At 49.0% G+C, this 14,519-nt stretch overlaps 1 protein-coding gene across 1 annotated transcript in view; it reads left to right on the forward strand.

Annotated features, from left to right (window-relative positions):
- The first annotated feature begins 2,897 nt into the window (after positions 1-2,897).
- Positions 2,898-14,519, forward strand: part of ARHGEF2 (Rho/Rac guanine nucleotide exchange factor 2) — a 174,993-nt gene continuing 163,371 nt past the window's right edge. Inside the window, exon 1 of the mRNA XM_088467547.1 lies at positions 2,898-3,134. The gene's annotated coding sequence lies outside the window, so the exon portion shown is untranslated. The remainder of the gene's footprint in view (positions 3,135-14,519) is intronic.

A 14,519-nucleotide genomic window follows, 5' to 3' on the forward strand; every position in this document is an offset into this window, starting at 1 on the left:
CTCTAATACCGCGTCAGCTGTACGCTAATAATATAATAACATGAGCATATTCTAGGCCCAAGCACAGAAGGAAGCAGCGTTCTGTATGTCTGCAAGCAGCCGGTCACAGGCGCTTCTCTAGTGCGGTGACTGTCGGCTGGTCTGTGTACCTGACTACCTGCACCTTGTACGGTTTTACAGGCAGGCGGGCATGTGTTTGACCCCCCCCCACACCCTTTATAAGCCTGCAATAGTCTTTTTTCCTGTCTGCAGGTAATGGCCCCATCTCCTGCCTATCACATTACATATCATGATCCCTTTATCTGAGACACCCAGGTAAGTGGCCGCTTGTCATTTGCTGCAGATAATGTCACGTCCTGCGGGGGAAGCTGCAGGAATTTGTGGTGGGTGACAGAACTGCTGCTCCCGTGTAATGAGACAATGAGGTCTGTATACAGTAGGAGCCCGCAGATGTTTGTGTTGGGTCACTCGTACTTTTCTCCATGATCTCCACATAGAGGCTTAAAGTGCCCCTGAGCCGAGCGTAACTTTTACTAAGTACACTACAGTGCAAGTTGTTTGACTTAAGTTGGGTACACACTAGGATGATGGATCGGCCGTCATATCTGACGATTGGTAAGTGTATACACGTTTACCAATTCGTCTGGCCGATGTGTCGGGCTTGACCGCTCATGGGTAGGTTTTTAAATCGCCTGTCCAGTTGAGCTGTCAATCATCGACTGGTACAGCAGCATGTGTACGGGCCGTCGGTAGGTCGTCCGTACACCCCAGCAGATGACCTATAGATCTATCAGATATATCTGCTGTGCTGCACTGCAGATCGGATATGTCTGTGAATGACGTAATTCACAGACGTATCCACTGTACACACCTGGCGATGTATTATAGATATATTGTCTGTTCAATGGAAGCAGGGTCCCCAGCAGCACAGAGTATATCAGGAGATGAGTGATGTGTCAGTGAGGACAGGGCTGCATGTGACAGGGGCAATGACATGATGTGAGGAGGGGAATGGAGGAAGCAGGAAGCCACAGACTGAGAGTTATATAGTGGAAGGAGCAGGGTCCCCAGCAGCACAGAGTATGTCAGGAGATGAGTGATGTCAGTGAGGACAGGGCTGCATGTGAGGAGCGGAATCGGGGCAGCAGGATGCCACAGACTGAGAGTTATATAGTGGTAGGAGCAGGGTCCCCGGCAGCACAGAGTATATCAGGAGATGAGTGATGTGTCAGTGAGGACAGGGCTGCATGTGACAGGGGCAGTGACATGATGTGAGGAGGGGAATGGAGGCAGCAGGAAGCCACAAGCTGAGAGTTATATAGTGGGAGGAGCAGGGTCCCCAGCAGCACAGAGTATATCAGGAGATGAGTGATGTGTTAGTGAGGATAGGGCTGCATGTGAGGAGCGGAATCGGGGCAGCAGGATGCCACAGACTGAGAGTTATATAGTGGTAGGAGCAGGGTCCCCGGCAGCACAGAGTATATCAGGAGATGAGTGATGTGTTAGTGAGGACAGGGCTGCATGTGACAGGGGCAGTGACATGATGTGAGGAGGGGAATCGGGGCAGCAGGAAACCACAAACTGAGAGTTATATAGTGGGAGGAGCAGTGTCCCCAGCAGCACAGAGTATATCAGGTGATGATGGGCCCTTGTAAAACTGATACATTATGGGGCAAAGTTTATATATATTGAACAATGATCATATATCCAGCTTATGAGCTTTTTAGCTATCTCTTGTGCCTTTCATTCATGTATTTACATAATCAGACAGGTGTTTATTTTTTGTCCCCTGGGATGTGACACTGTTGCTCTCTGCGTACAATACATAGAACCTGAAAAGCTCTCTGATGATACAACCACATGCCTGAAGAGCTCAGAAGAATATTAGAAACTTTCCAAAAAAATAATAAAAAGTAATATGGAGGCGGGCAATAGTTTTCTGACAATGTGAATCATTTACTCTGCTGTTTCCCCTCCTCACTCTACGCCTGGCTCAGCAGGATTGGCAGGAACTGGCTCCTAATAAATGTTTTACTGCTTTTGGCATCGGAAAGGGAGCTCTGTGTAACTCTTACGTCTCTTCAGCGTCCTGGTATTTGTGCCCATTATAAACTCCGCTCTGCCCACTAGAAAGCTGCACTCAACGGATGGAACATTTACAAATATTCCTGCCTTACGTTTGGGATGCCATAGTGAAAAAGCTGAGCCTGGGCTGTTTACTGAGCTTGTGGCCACTAGGGGGAGACAAAACACAACTGAGAACAGTCCTCTTTGTAGCTACTCACCCAGTAACATTTATACGGTGCCAGCACCCTCCCCAGCGTTTTACAATTAGGGACAGGCACAGTAATAATATAAAGCTGGGTGATAACAGGCAAAGATACAAGAGGGCGCTGCTTGCACTCTATACTTAGAATGTTTCTTTATCTTTCACATATATTAATATGCCCCATATGATAATTTTTGCCAATTTCAGATCATTTACTAGATGTCATATGGGGCATGTATTGCTTCAGTTTTAAAGTATTCCATTGAGTGTGATAGATATATAGCCATAATTTGCAATGCATATCTGGATTTCATGAGGTCCCTGGCCCCAAGAACTTACAATCTAATGCGAAGCGATAATGCAAAACATTTCCACCTGCATAAGTGCAAGAAAAGAAAGTATATATCAATGTAAACAGTTGTTTTATTCTCTGATCAAGCTTTCCGGGGGATGAAGACTTTCAGGAGTTGAATCAAAGCATTGAGTTGACTTATTTCTTCAACCTGGGGAGGAGGAGGAGGAGGAGGAGGCGGAGGGGGGTGATTACACAGCGAGGGAGGGGTCGAGGGAAGGGAGGGTGGCGGAGACCAGCAGCTAAGATAGTCCCTCACTCACTGTTCCCAGATTACTGACTGCAGAGGGAGAAAGTGGAGAGAGACAGCAGCTGGAAGACATACGTTTGGATGAGACTCGGAGGGCAGAGAGTGAGAGAGAGGGGCTCACAGAACAAGAAGATGAGTAATGCCGGGTGACTGCGTTCCACATACAGAGACCTGGGATTTAATTGCTGTAAATTACAGGACAGCGAGACATCTGCCACAGCCAGAGGGATCACACGCCCTCAGGAGATGATATGAGAAAGTAGGTGAGTTTCTATATGGTTAGAATGGCGTACAACTTTAAGCCACAAACTCTTGCAGCACAGCGGTGACTGGGATAATAACTGGAGTTATAAAGAGAAATGACAGGGAGGATTCAGGAAGTTCCATTGTCAGGTTTTGCACTAATCCTGTCATTTTACAACCTGTAGCTGGCCAGCTTTCCTGCAACTACAAGTGCCAGCATGCCCTGCCAGCCAGTGATTTGTGGTTCCACACCGGCCAGAGAGCCCCCAGGTAGCGATCCGCAGCCTGGGAAAAAGTGAAGAAGTCATGCTTTGTGTATGCAGCCTCTATATGTCTTTCTGCCAGTCTGACCCGTGCCATCGTAGCTGGCGCACGGGGTCACCATTCAGACGCTGCGGCCGCTTCTGGAATTTCTCTCACTAACTGGTGATTACGTTTGAGCTTTAAGTCACTAAGCAAGATGCTGTGGTATTTATTACCACGAGAACCTGACTTATCAGATACACCCCATGCGTTATACAGCCCTCATGCAGATCTATACCTATCTTACCTGTAGATGACTAGGACAGTTCTAAGGTCACCTGTAGGCACATTTCCTAATCTGTTCAGTGGTGTAATTTTCTGTGTTTATGGAGCGGCCTACCAGCAGAGATGGCAGGGGTAATCGGGTGCAGAATATATAAATAAAAGGGAGAGAACAGGTGTACAAAGCACTAACTAGCAGTGTGCACTCTGTCACTGACCAGCAGGGGGAGTACCTGGGTAGTGTGAGCTGGCCCTTTAAGAACCGGCTGCAGGTACATCAATAAACAGAGAGCACAGGTCTCCCACAGCCCTGCAGTCATTGTTTGCTGTGTAACAGGTCCTTAATGTGCGTCGTGCTATTGTTCATGCTATATTACCTGACGTTCCCATGTCTCAGCATTTCATTGTGGAGTTCCGGGTGTCTGGTAGGTTCCTGTGCAATAGGTGTACGGCTGAAATTGAAGGGGGATAGCTATCCTCGGATAACTTGAGGTTAATGGCTTATTCACGCTCCCCATAGACTTTTATTTATTATACTCTTTTATTATCTGTATGGCCTCATTTGGGTGCTTGGTACACACAAGGCTCTATAACGTACAGGCTTCCGCCGGGTACACACCTATACAACCGTCTGGCCGTTCTTTCGATTCCGAGCCGTTCGTTGGATATGGAGAGAGTGTGTACACACGTTCCGTCCTGTTTTGCCGGATGAAAACTGGTGGAATAGGAGGATCGCATCTTCTGTGCAGTTTAATTTTCATCCGATTCGACAGGGCCTGGTCGTACCGAAAGTGCCGTGTGTATGCCCCTTCCACCATTCTTGCGACCGTTCTGATGATTGTACACCTAACCTGGGGCTGCGTCTCTGGGCGTGCATTATTACACTCAGGAAGCAATCTGGCCCTCATTCAGAGGCGGTCGTACTGAATCAGAGTGGCCGCTTGCATCCTGAACGGCCGCCTTCTTGTCGATCGTTAAGCTGTGGGTTACCAACCGATCCACCAGGTTGATGGTTGCGATGGTGATCACCATCGCAACCTTTGGGGCTTACGACTAGACCCTATGGTAGGGTCTGGGCACTCGTAAGCCCCAGGGAGCTTTCTCTAATGGAGCAGGAAGCTCCCCACTGACATCACTGATGTCAGTGCGGCCGCCCATAAAACGGTAGGCGATCGTAAAGGAATGCCTCCGTTTTGGAAAACACCCCCCGTCCCGCCAACCAAACGGGGGCAGCTGTTGATGAACATCGACAGCCGCCCCTTTGGTAACTAGCTCCGGAATGTCACTCCGGGGCTTGCGCACGCACAGTGCGGCCGCTGCGCGTGCGTAGGCCTCACCATCGAGTCGGTTATGGGCGCATCGGCGCTCGCGACCGACTCTGAATAAGGTCCACTGTGTGTTCCTCTTCATGTACATATTCACCGTTTATTTACCTTTACCCCACCACCTATACTGCAAGGCTTGGCTTGCTGGAGAGTGTAGTTCCCCAACTTGCTGGGCTGTTTAGTACTGCATTGGATAGTGCACACAAGCATACGTCCTTTTACCTTAAGCGGCAAAGATAAAAGAACATTCTGTCCTAAAATTACTGTAGCTAGTTCAGAAACCAATGGAGGTAATAGCTCTGAAAATGGTCACGTAGGCTAGTTTTGGTCTCATATTCGCACCCCCTCCCTGCCCATTATGTTACTTTTAGGTACACCCACTGAGCGCAGCCTGATATCGGGAACATGTGTACGCTGGTACAATCATTTCCTTGCGATATTTCGGCAGTGGGGGATCGAAGTTCGTACGTTGGATGGTATGTGTGTACGCGCGTATCGGGACTGTGATCGGCGATTCCGAACGGGAGCATTGGCAATGGAACCGTCGCATGGCATGTGTGATTGTATAGGTGCGTACCCAGCTTTATTGTCAGGAGGTCTCCGTCAGGACTTTGTAGGTCCACCACGTGCAGTGATTACTGCCATACTGTCCACAAGTCCCTGGACAGCAGCAGGCGGTATGTGTTACCATTCCGCCTATAGTACAGTGACCGACCGTGACACTGAGGAAGGGTGAGTCAGCCTAGAGCGCACCCGATACTCCACTTCATCCCAGAGGTTCTCATTGGGGCTAAGATCTGGCCAGTCCATCCGGGTTACTGTATTATCTGTATACCAGTCCAGCGTTGCCCTGGAAACATGACCGGTGCCATTGTCATCCTGATAAACACATTAGTTGTTTCCGTAGAAGTGCCACAATGTAGGGAGCACAGAGGGCCTGATTCAGACCCGGTCGCAAGCGCTGAGCACTCGCAACCGGGTCGATGGTGGCCCACAGCGCATGCGCACGACGGAGCCAGCTCCGTCGTGCGCATGCGCGAGACCCGGCTAGCGACGGGCACTCAGTCGCTCCGGGTCTTGCACCAAAGGGGGCGAGCCCAAACGGAGGCGTTCCCATGAGAACGCCTGCCGTTTGGGGGCGGCTCCACTGACATCACAAGTGCTGTCAGTGGAGAGCTTCCGGCTCTGTTAGAGCCAAAAGCACTCTAGGGCTTGCGGCAGCGAGACCCTACCACAAGGGTCTTGTCGCAAGCCTGATGGTCGCAATGGTCTTGACCATGTGGTCACCCACAGCTATGCAAGCGGCCAAGAGGCCGCTCCAGAAAAAAAAAATCCCGGCCCTGATTCAGAGCGAGCGGCTCTGAATCAGGCCCAGAGTTACCGAGAACATCTCTATACCTCTTCACGAACACGTGTTTGCTGCAGGAGCGCACCATTCCACATGTGCGGGGGTGTCCAATCACTTTTGTCTACATAGTGTAGTCTTATCACTGACGCATTCACCACCTATATATTATGATGAGATGCCATTGAGCCTGGGAGTCAGAGCGACTCGCCCTGGCCTTTATATGCCAGATGGCCATTCCGTCCCAGTATTGTGTTCCTGTATGCGTCAAACATGGAGTGTAAGCTCCAGAGGTACAGATGTGACCGGTGAATATTATTATCTGTAAAGCGCTGCGTAATATGATGGCACTGTCTAAATAAAGGTCACTAAACCAGCTGATTCACATGTTACACGCCCTTCCCATGACGGCTGCGTGATCCAAGAACTCCGGTATCTCCTAGTTGCTATGGACTGGAGATTAGACGGGGAGCTGGTGTTTATCAGGGTGGATTCGGAGAGATAGACTCTTCCTGGCCAGTTTTGCTGCATGTGCCAGGGCTGGGCTATGTGTTGTCCCGCTATGGGCGCCACTGAAGTGATCTACTGATTTGTGGATGTAAGAATGCCAGATTAATCATTAAGAGCAGTTTGGAGACTCTTAAGCTGTACATGACTTTCAGTATTTGTGCTCAGGGTGTGAGTGTCGCCTCCTGACTGATAAGTGGCACGTATTGGCGAGGGGATGGCTGTACAAAGTTGAGAGGTTCTGTCAGATGATAAGCGCAGGCGACCGTCCTGCACCAGCCCTGCGCCGCGTCTAATGCTGCTTCTGTCTCGTTTTATTACGTGATAATCCTACGGTGATGATACCATAAAGAGGGCTAGCTCCATCATTTGCCAAGTGCCGTGCCAGTATCCATGATAGTCCAATGACCTTGTTGTTCCTCAGGTAATCCCTTGTATGAGATGCGCTGTGTATTAGTTACTGCCCCCGTCAGTCTATACGTTCCATTAAAAAAAATGCACAACAGGGTTTGCAGGTGAGTCCGTTTTGCAGACCCTTGCGGATATTTCACACTGCGCATTCTCCGTAGCCCAGCCTACTACGGGCGCTTCAGAGATGTATATAGGGTCGGACTGGTCCACAGGTGTACGGGAGAATCCCTGGGGCCCCCACTCACTTTTCTAGGGGTCAGTAACTTGGCAGAGAAGGTTCATGTGATGAACTTGGATGCTTGGTTTGTTTCTATGGTAACTACACCAAGAATAGCCCTCCTGCCAATCAACGTGGATTGTCCTGACACCACCCCTGTGCCCTCCTTTATAAAGGGGTATTGTTCTTTACACGTCCTCTTTAATTATTGGCTAAGTCCCTCTGTGGTGGCTGGCCACACCCCTTATGGCTGGCCACACCCCTTAAGCTTGGGCTCCTACCACAGCATTGCCTTGGGGGCCTTTCATGCCCCAGTCTGACGCCGGTTGTACGCCTCTCAGTCACATGCCCACTTGCGGGTGAGGTGTAGCTCTCCGCTGCAGCATATATAATATTGCTAATAGTGATGGCGACTACATCCACAAGCGGATGGATAGGGGCGGTGCAGCCGCACAGATGCGTCTGACCCCTAAATACAGGCAAAGAGCCGCATTTATTTCCGAGCGCACAGTGCGGCCCGGCTTGTGCGCAACTCTCAGTCCGGCCCAGAATGCGCATATCTGCAGATCAACATCGACAGCTGCCCCTTTGGTAGCGAGCTCCGGAGCGACAGAGTTTCTCTGACGCTCCGGGGCTTGCGCACGCGCAGTGTGGCCGCTGCGCGTGCGCAGGCCTAACCATCGAGTCGGTTACGAGCGCATCGGCGCTCGCGACCGACTCTGAATAAGGTCCTATATCCTATTCATGCCTCATAAGGGAAAATGAGATGAAGCGAAGACCGACTTCAGCAGGTTTTCCCTATGGGGCATGTTTGGGTCTGTTTCGGGCACTCGGGGCTGGGAAATTCTGACCTAGGCTAATTGCCCAATTATCAGATCAGCGGACAAGATAAACGCTAGACCTAATCCTGTGCAGTGAGCTAGTGTTGGACGTGATGACATGAGTGGTTGGAGATGGGCCCTGGCACATACCTCTCTGGCTATTACTCAGGTGTTGGGTATAAGACATGAATAGGGCAGAGTCGTGTTACTGGCTGCCATCTATTGTTGTGGGACACAATGGTGAGAAGCCACTTAGATCTGGTGGTTGGGCCCCGGAAGGCGGAACTGCTTTTGCTGCCGGTGAAACCGTCTGCCTCTACACCCTGTCGCTGCTGGAGGGTACACTGGGTGCCTCAGACCATGCTCTGACTGGTTCAGTTAAAGCAGTCGCTCTCCTGTGGTTGTGGAACTACATGTCCCAGCATTCCGTGCAAGATGGAGATTTGGTGTTCCACAGCAGAATATCTGTATGGATTTTACGGCTGTCGGCGATTATTCCGCCATTGCAATAGATTGCTAATACACAGAAAAAAAGCGAGGTCTCTAATGTATGCAGTAATGTTATAATAAGTATTTGGATAATAAAGGATCTTGTTAAATATATGGGCTTGGCTGCAGGTCACTTGCACCACACCGTTCAAACAAGCAGGCTATTTCCCATAGCCGCCCGAAAGGTGCTGGGGGCTAGGGGGGTGGAGCTTAGGAACCCAGACGGGGCCAATACTGCACCATGCTGCTCTTGTGTTTCCCTGTTGCCCCTGAGGTTTTGGTTCTGCGAACAGAAAGTGCCACAGCAGTGAACATTCAGGCAGAGGCGCGCTTATGCCTCGGATGGTCTGGAGGGTGGGGTATGGTTGGTGATGGATGACACAAGTTGAAGGTAGCATTGGATAAAAAGTTGGAGCCTGTATAATTAACAAGTATCAGTATAAACCTAATTTACAATCGGCGTATACGTTCCTGAGCCCATGTCTTGGCAATTGGAAACTGTCGTGCCACGATAAGCACTGGGTCACTGTTCCACTGTGTATCGCTTTATCCTAACGGCCGGACTGTGGGTCTCATTCAGACCCGCTCGCTCCGGGGCTCACTACAAAAGGGGCGGCTGTCGATGGAGATTGATAGCTCGCCCCGTTTTGTAGGCGGGGTGGGGGGGTGGCTTGCCAAACGGAGGCGTTCCGGAAGGAACGCCTGCCGTGTGGGGGCGGCCCCACTGACAACACGAGTGATATCAGTGGTGAGCTTCCGGCTGTATTAGAGCCGAAAGCTCACTGTGGCTTGCCGCAGACGAGACCCTACCACAAGGGTCTTGTCGCAAGCCCGATGGTCGCTATGGTCTTGACCATCGCAACCATCAACCTGGCCGCTCGCTAAAGCCGTGGGCGAGCGGCCAGGAGGCCGGATTTTAAAAAGGAAGCGGCCGCCCTCATTCAGAGCGAGCGCTGGCATTTTGACTGAGGTCCTGTGTTTCTATATGTGTTGTCATGAGCTGGCCTTAATTTATTGCTACTAATACATAGTCTCCTCCTGTTGGTCTGGGGGACGCCCATACTTAGGGAATGCTGCTTAAGGAATAGTTACCCAAATGTACATATTTGCTAACGCAACATGATACTTCTCGGCAGGTGTTAGCTGTAAGGCTTGCAGAGCTGCAGTGCATGGTGGGAGTTGTAGTTTAGAGCCATGACCTTCATCACACACAGGTGAGAGGTGGCGCCTGGCTGCCTTTACCCCACTAGAACTGCTTTTATACAGAGTTACAAAGGAAGAGAACGGCTACTGGGGTTTACAGATATTTCTGGCATCGCAATAATAAAACGCAGACACAACCGCAGGGCAAATATTAGTGCCCCAGGGGACCCCGCCTGCATACTGGATATCTGAGCAGCGGTTTTACAGCGTCCACTTGATAAACACATTAAGGGCCTGTCCACGTGGCCGTCGTTTAATCCGTATGCTAGTTTAACGTTAGGTGGACAGAGACCAAACGGTTTGCATCTTAGTGGTCGCTGCGAATGACCAGGGCGCAGCGCGTGAGATGGACTCCTGTTCCAGTAGAAAGTTCTCATCCGAAGCGCCCGCCATGCACTTTTATACACGCCATTGAAACTGCGTTTTTAAATGGACACAGCGTTTTTCTGACCACCCCCGTTATCCCCCTCCCCCCCCCAAACGCTGACAGCCTGTCACTCACTTTGCGATGGATTCCATTGTGCGGCCGTAATGTCAATGAGATCGTTGCACACACGCAATGCGGCTTATACACATGCGCGATGGGTAACAAACGCTCAATCTGCGTCCACAATTGCCATTGTGTCCGTAGCTGAATCAGGCCCTCTGCACCAAGGAGCTTGCAATCTACTGGTTCAATGGGAGACTGCGTTGTGAATTTGTTTGCAGACTAGTGGTATATTGAGAGACACTTGTCCCAAGAAATTAGAGCGTATTGGGTGACAGAGAACCAATGATTTTACCATATAAGGGAGCTGTTCCAAAGAGCTTGCAATCTAGTAATCTAAATGGAGACCCTGCTGATGCAATGGAAGACCCTCTCCCAAGCCACGTTATGCAGTGGTATAATGAGGTATCCTGTGTCAGTATAGCAATAGTTCTGACATAGATAACTTACAGTCTGGTAATATAATGGGGCACTATTCCAAGGAGCTAACAATCTAGTCGTATAATGGGATACATCAACCCAAGTGGCCTTTGAATATAGGGCCTGGTTCAGTTTGGATCGCAACTGCAACAGCGTACGCAGACGAGCGATTGTCACGTACAGCGCATGTGAATGCATCACAGTGCTGCGTGCACCAGTCACTGCGATCAGGACTGCTATCGCAGTGACTACGCAGACCCATCGCAGAGTGTGACAGCTAATGCCATTTGGCGCAGTGCATTTGAACGCCGTTGGAGGATCGTGTATATATTATCCACTGCGATGCCCTACGCAGTTTGCGCTCTCGCTGCGTACCGAAAGATTTGCAATTTCTGAGTAAGGTCTGATCTTGAGCAAGTGTGCGTGAGGCTCCGATGGTACTGGATGTTACCGATGTTTTCGCAGTCTTGCGAAGTATTATGAATGTGTGTAAGGTAAAGTGGGCGTCCTTATGTTGTGCTGCAACGGCATTATTTGCATAATAGCAAGGAACGCAACTGCAGAGCTGCACGCAGGCTATAGATATATGATGTAGGCACGCAGGCTATAGATATATGATGTAGGCACGCAGGCTATAGATATATGATGTAGGCACGCAGGCTATAGATATATGATGTAGGCACGCAGGCTATAGATATATGATGTAGGCATACAGGCAGATTTGCAATTGCGATCCTTGCTATTATGCAAACGCAGCAGGGGGTGTATGACACCCCCTGTATGACACCCCCTGCTGCATTTGTGATCGCAGCACTGCGACGGAGGATCACCTTCACGACCATCGGTGTTCGATGGTCGAGATGGTGGACCGTGCTGGGCCTCCGGCCAGCTGTATAAGCCACGGCTTACTCAGACTGGCCGGCTTGCGAGCCCAGGACACTGCGTTGATCAACGCAGATCCTGGACTGACCACTCCCAGAAAACGGAGCGGACACGACCCCGTTTCCGGGAACACCGGCCAACCCTGCAACGCCCCTTAAATGCCTCTGCTGGTCAATCAGGCTAATGCATTCAAGGGCCTGCATGCGTCTACGCAGGACCAATTCTGCTACACTAGCAGAATGGGTCCAGGGCAAACGCAGATTCCCGATAATCGGGAATCTGCGATTCTAAGTGCACTTGCATGCCCTGCTGAATCAGGCACACAGTCTAGTGCTATAACGTATTATTCTGCCATATGATGACAGCAATCTAGACCTGTACCTGAAGATATGTCAAAGAGCTTACAACACAGTGATATAATGGCACACCTAGGGCACAGGAGCTTACAATCTAGTAATATACTTGGTCATCATTCTCTCTCACCTGGAGCTCACAGTCCAGTGATATAATGAAATACCCTGGACGCAAGAACTTGTAATCTAGTCATTTATAGGGTCATTCTGTCAAAAAGCTCTTACATTCTGGGCTCTTACATTCTGGGCTCTTACATTCTGGGCTCTTACATTCTGGGCTCTTACATTCTGGGCTCTTACATTCTGGGCTCTTACATTCTGGGCTCTTACATTCTGGCTCTTACATTCTGGGCTCTTACATTCTGGGCTCTTACATTCTGGGCTCTTACATTCTAAGCTCTTAGCTCTTACATTCTGAGCTCTTACATTCTAAACTCTAAGCTCTTACATTCTGAGCTCTTACATTCTAAACTCTAAGCTCTTACATTCTGAGCACTTACATTCTGAGCTCTTAGCTCTTACATTCTAAGCTCTTACATTCTGAGCACTTACATTCTAAGCTCTTAGCTCTTACATTCTAAGCTCTTACATTGTGAGCTCTTACATTCTAAGCTCTTAGCTCTTACATTCTAAGCTCTTACATTCTAAGCCCTTAGGGGGTCATTCAGAACCGCTCGCGAGCAGCAGAACGCTCGCAAGCGGGTCGATGTTCCCCACTGCTCATGGCCGCTCGCATATGCTGTGGGTGGTTACAACACAGCTATGTGAGCGGCCAGGAGGCCGCTCCATTTTCATGGAGGAGGGCCCTGATTCAGAGTGAGCGCTCTGGTCAGAGCGTCCGGCTCTGAATCAGGCCCTTAGCTCTTACATTCTGAGCTCTTACATTCTGGGCTCTTACATTCTGAGCTCTTACATTCTGAGCTCTTACATTCTAAACTCTTACATTCTGAGCTTTTACATTCTGAGCTCTTACATTCTAAGCTCTTACATTCTAAGCTCTTACATTCTAAGCTCTTACATTCCAAACTCTGGGCTCTTACATTCTGGGCTCTTACATTCCAAACTCTGGGCTCTTACATTCTGGGCTCTTACATTCTGGGCTCTTACATTCCAAACTCTGGGCTCTTACATTCTGGGCTCTTACATTCTGGGCTCTTACATTCTGGGCTCTTACATTCTGGGCTCTTACATTCTGGGCTCTTACATTCTGGGCTCTTACATTCTGGGCTCTTACATTCTAAGCTCTTACATTCTAAGCTCTTACATTCTAAGCTCTTACATTCTAAGCTCTTACATTCCAAACTCTGAGCTCTTACATTCTGGGCTCTTACATTCTAAGCTCTGAGCTCTTACATTCTGAACTCTTACATTCTAAGCTCTGAGCTCTTACATTCTGGGCTCTTACATTCTGGGCCCTTACATTCTAAGCTCGACCATTCTAAGCTCGACCATTCTAAGCTCTTAGCTCTTACATTCTGAGCTCTTACATTCTAAACTCTAAGCTCTTACATTCTGGGCTCTTACATTCTGAGCTCTTAGCTCTTACATTCTAAGCTCTTACATTCTAAGCTCTTACATTCTAAGCTCTTACATTCTAAGCTCTTACATTCTGAGCTCTTACATTCTAAGCTCTTACATTCTAAGCTCTTAGCTCTTACATTTTAAGCTCTTACATTCTGAGCTCTTACATTCTGAGCTCTTACAGTCTGAGCTCTTACATTCTGAACTCTTACATTCTGAGCTCTTACATTCTAAGCTCTTACATTCTGAACTCTGAGCTCTTACATTCTGAGCTCTTACATTCTGAGCTCTTACATTCTGAGCTCTTACATTCTGAGCTCTTACATTCTGAGCTCTTACATTCTGAGCTCTTACATTCTGAGCTCTTACATTCTAAGCTCTTACATTCCAAACTCTGAGCTCTTACATTCTGGGCTCTTACATTCTGGGCTCTTACATTCTGGGCTCTTACATTCTGGGCTCTTACATTCTGGGCTCTTACATTCTGGGATCTTACATTCTAAGCTCTTACATTCTAAGCTCTTACATTCTGGGCTCTTACATTCTAAGCTCTTACATTCTAAGCTCTTACATTCCAAACTCTGGGCTCTTCCATTCTGGGCTCTTACATTCTGGGCTCTTACATTCTAAGCTCTAAGCTCTTACATTCTAAGCTCTTACATTCTAAGCTCTTACATTCTAAGCAATTTCATTCTAAGCTCTTACAGTCTGAGCTCTTACATTCTGAGCTCTTACATTCTGAGCTCTTACATTCTAAGCTCTTACATTGTGAGCTCTTACATTCTAAGCTCTTAGCTCTTACATTCTAAGCTCTTACATTCTAAGCCCTTAGGGGGTCATTCAGAACCGCTCGCGAGCAGCAGAACGCTCGCAAGCGGGTCGATGTTCCCCACTGCTCA

The sequence above is a fragment of the Taudactylus pleione genome, unplaced genomic scaffold (genome assembly GCF_031769625.1).
Source record: "Taudactylus pleione unplaced genomic scaffold, aTauple2 ptg000073l, whole genome shotgun sequence".
Lineage (NCBI taxonomy): Eukaryota > Metazoa > Chordata > Amphibia > Anura > Myobatrachidae > Taudactylus > Taudactylus pleione.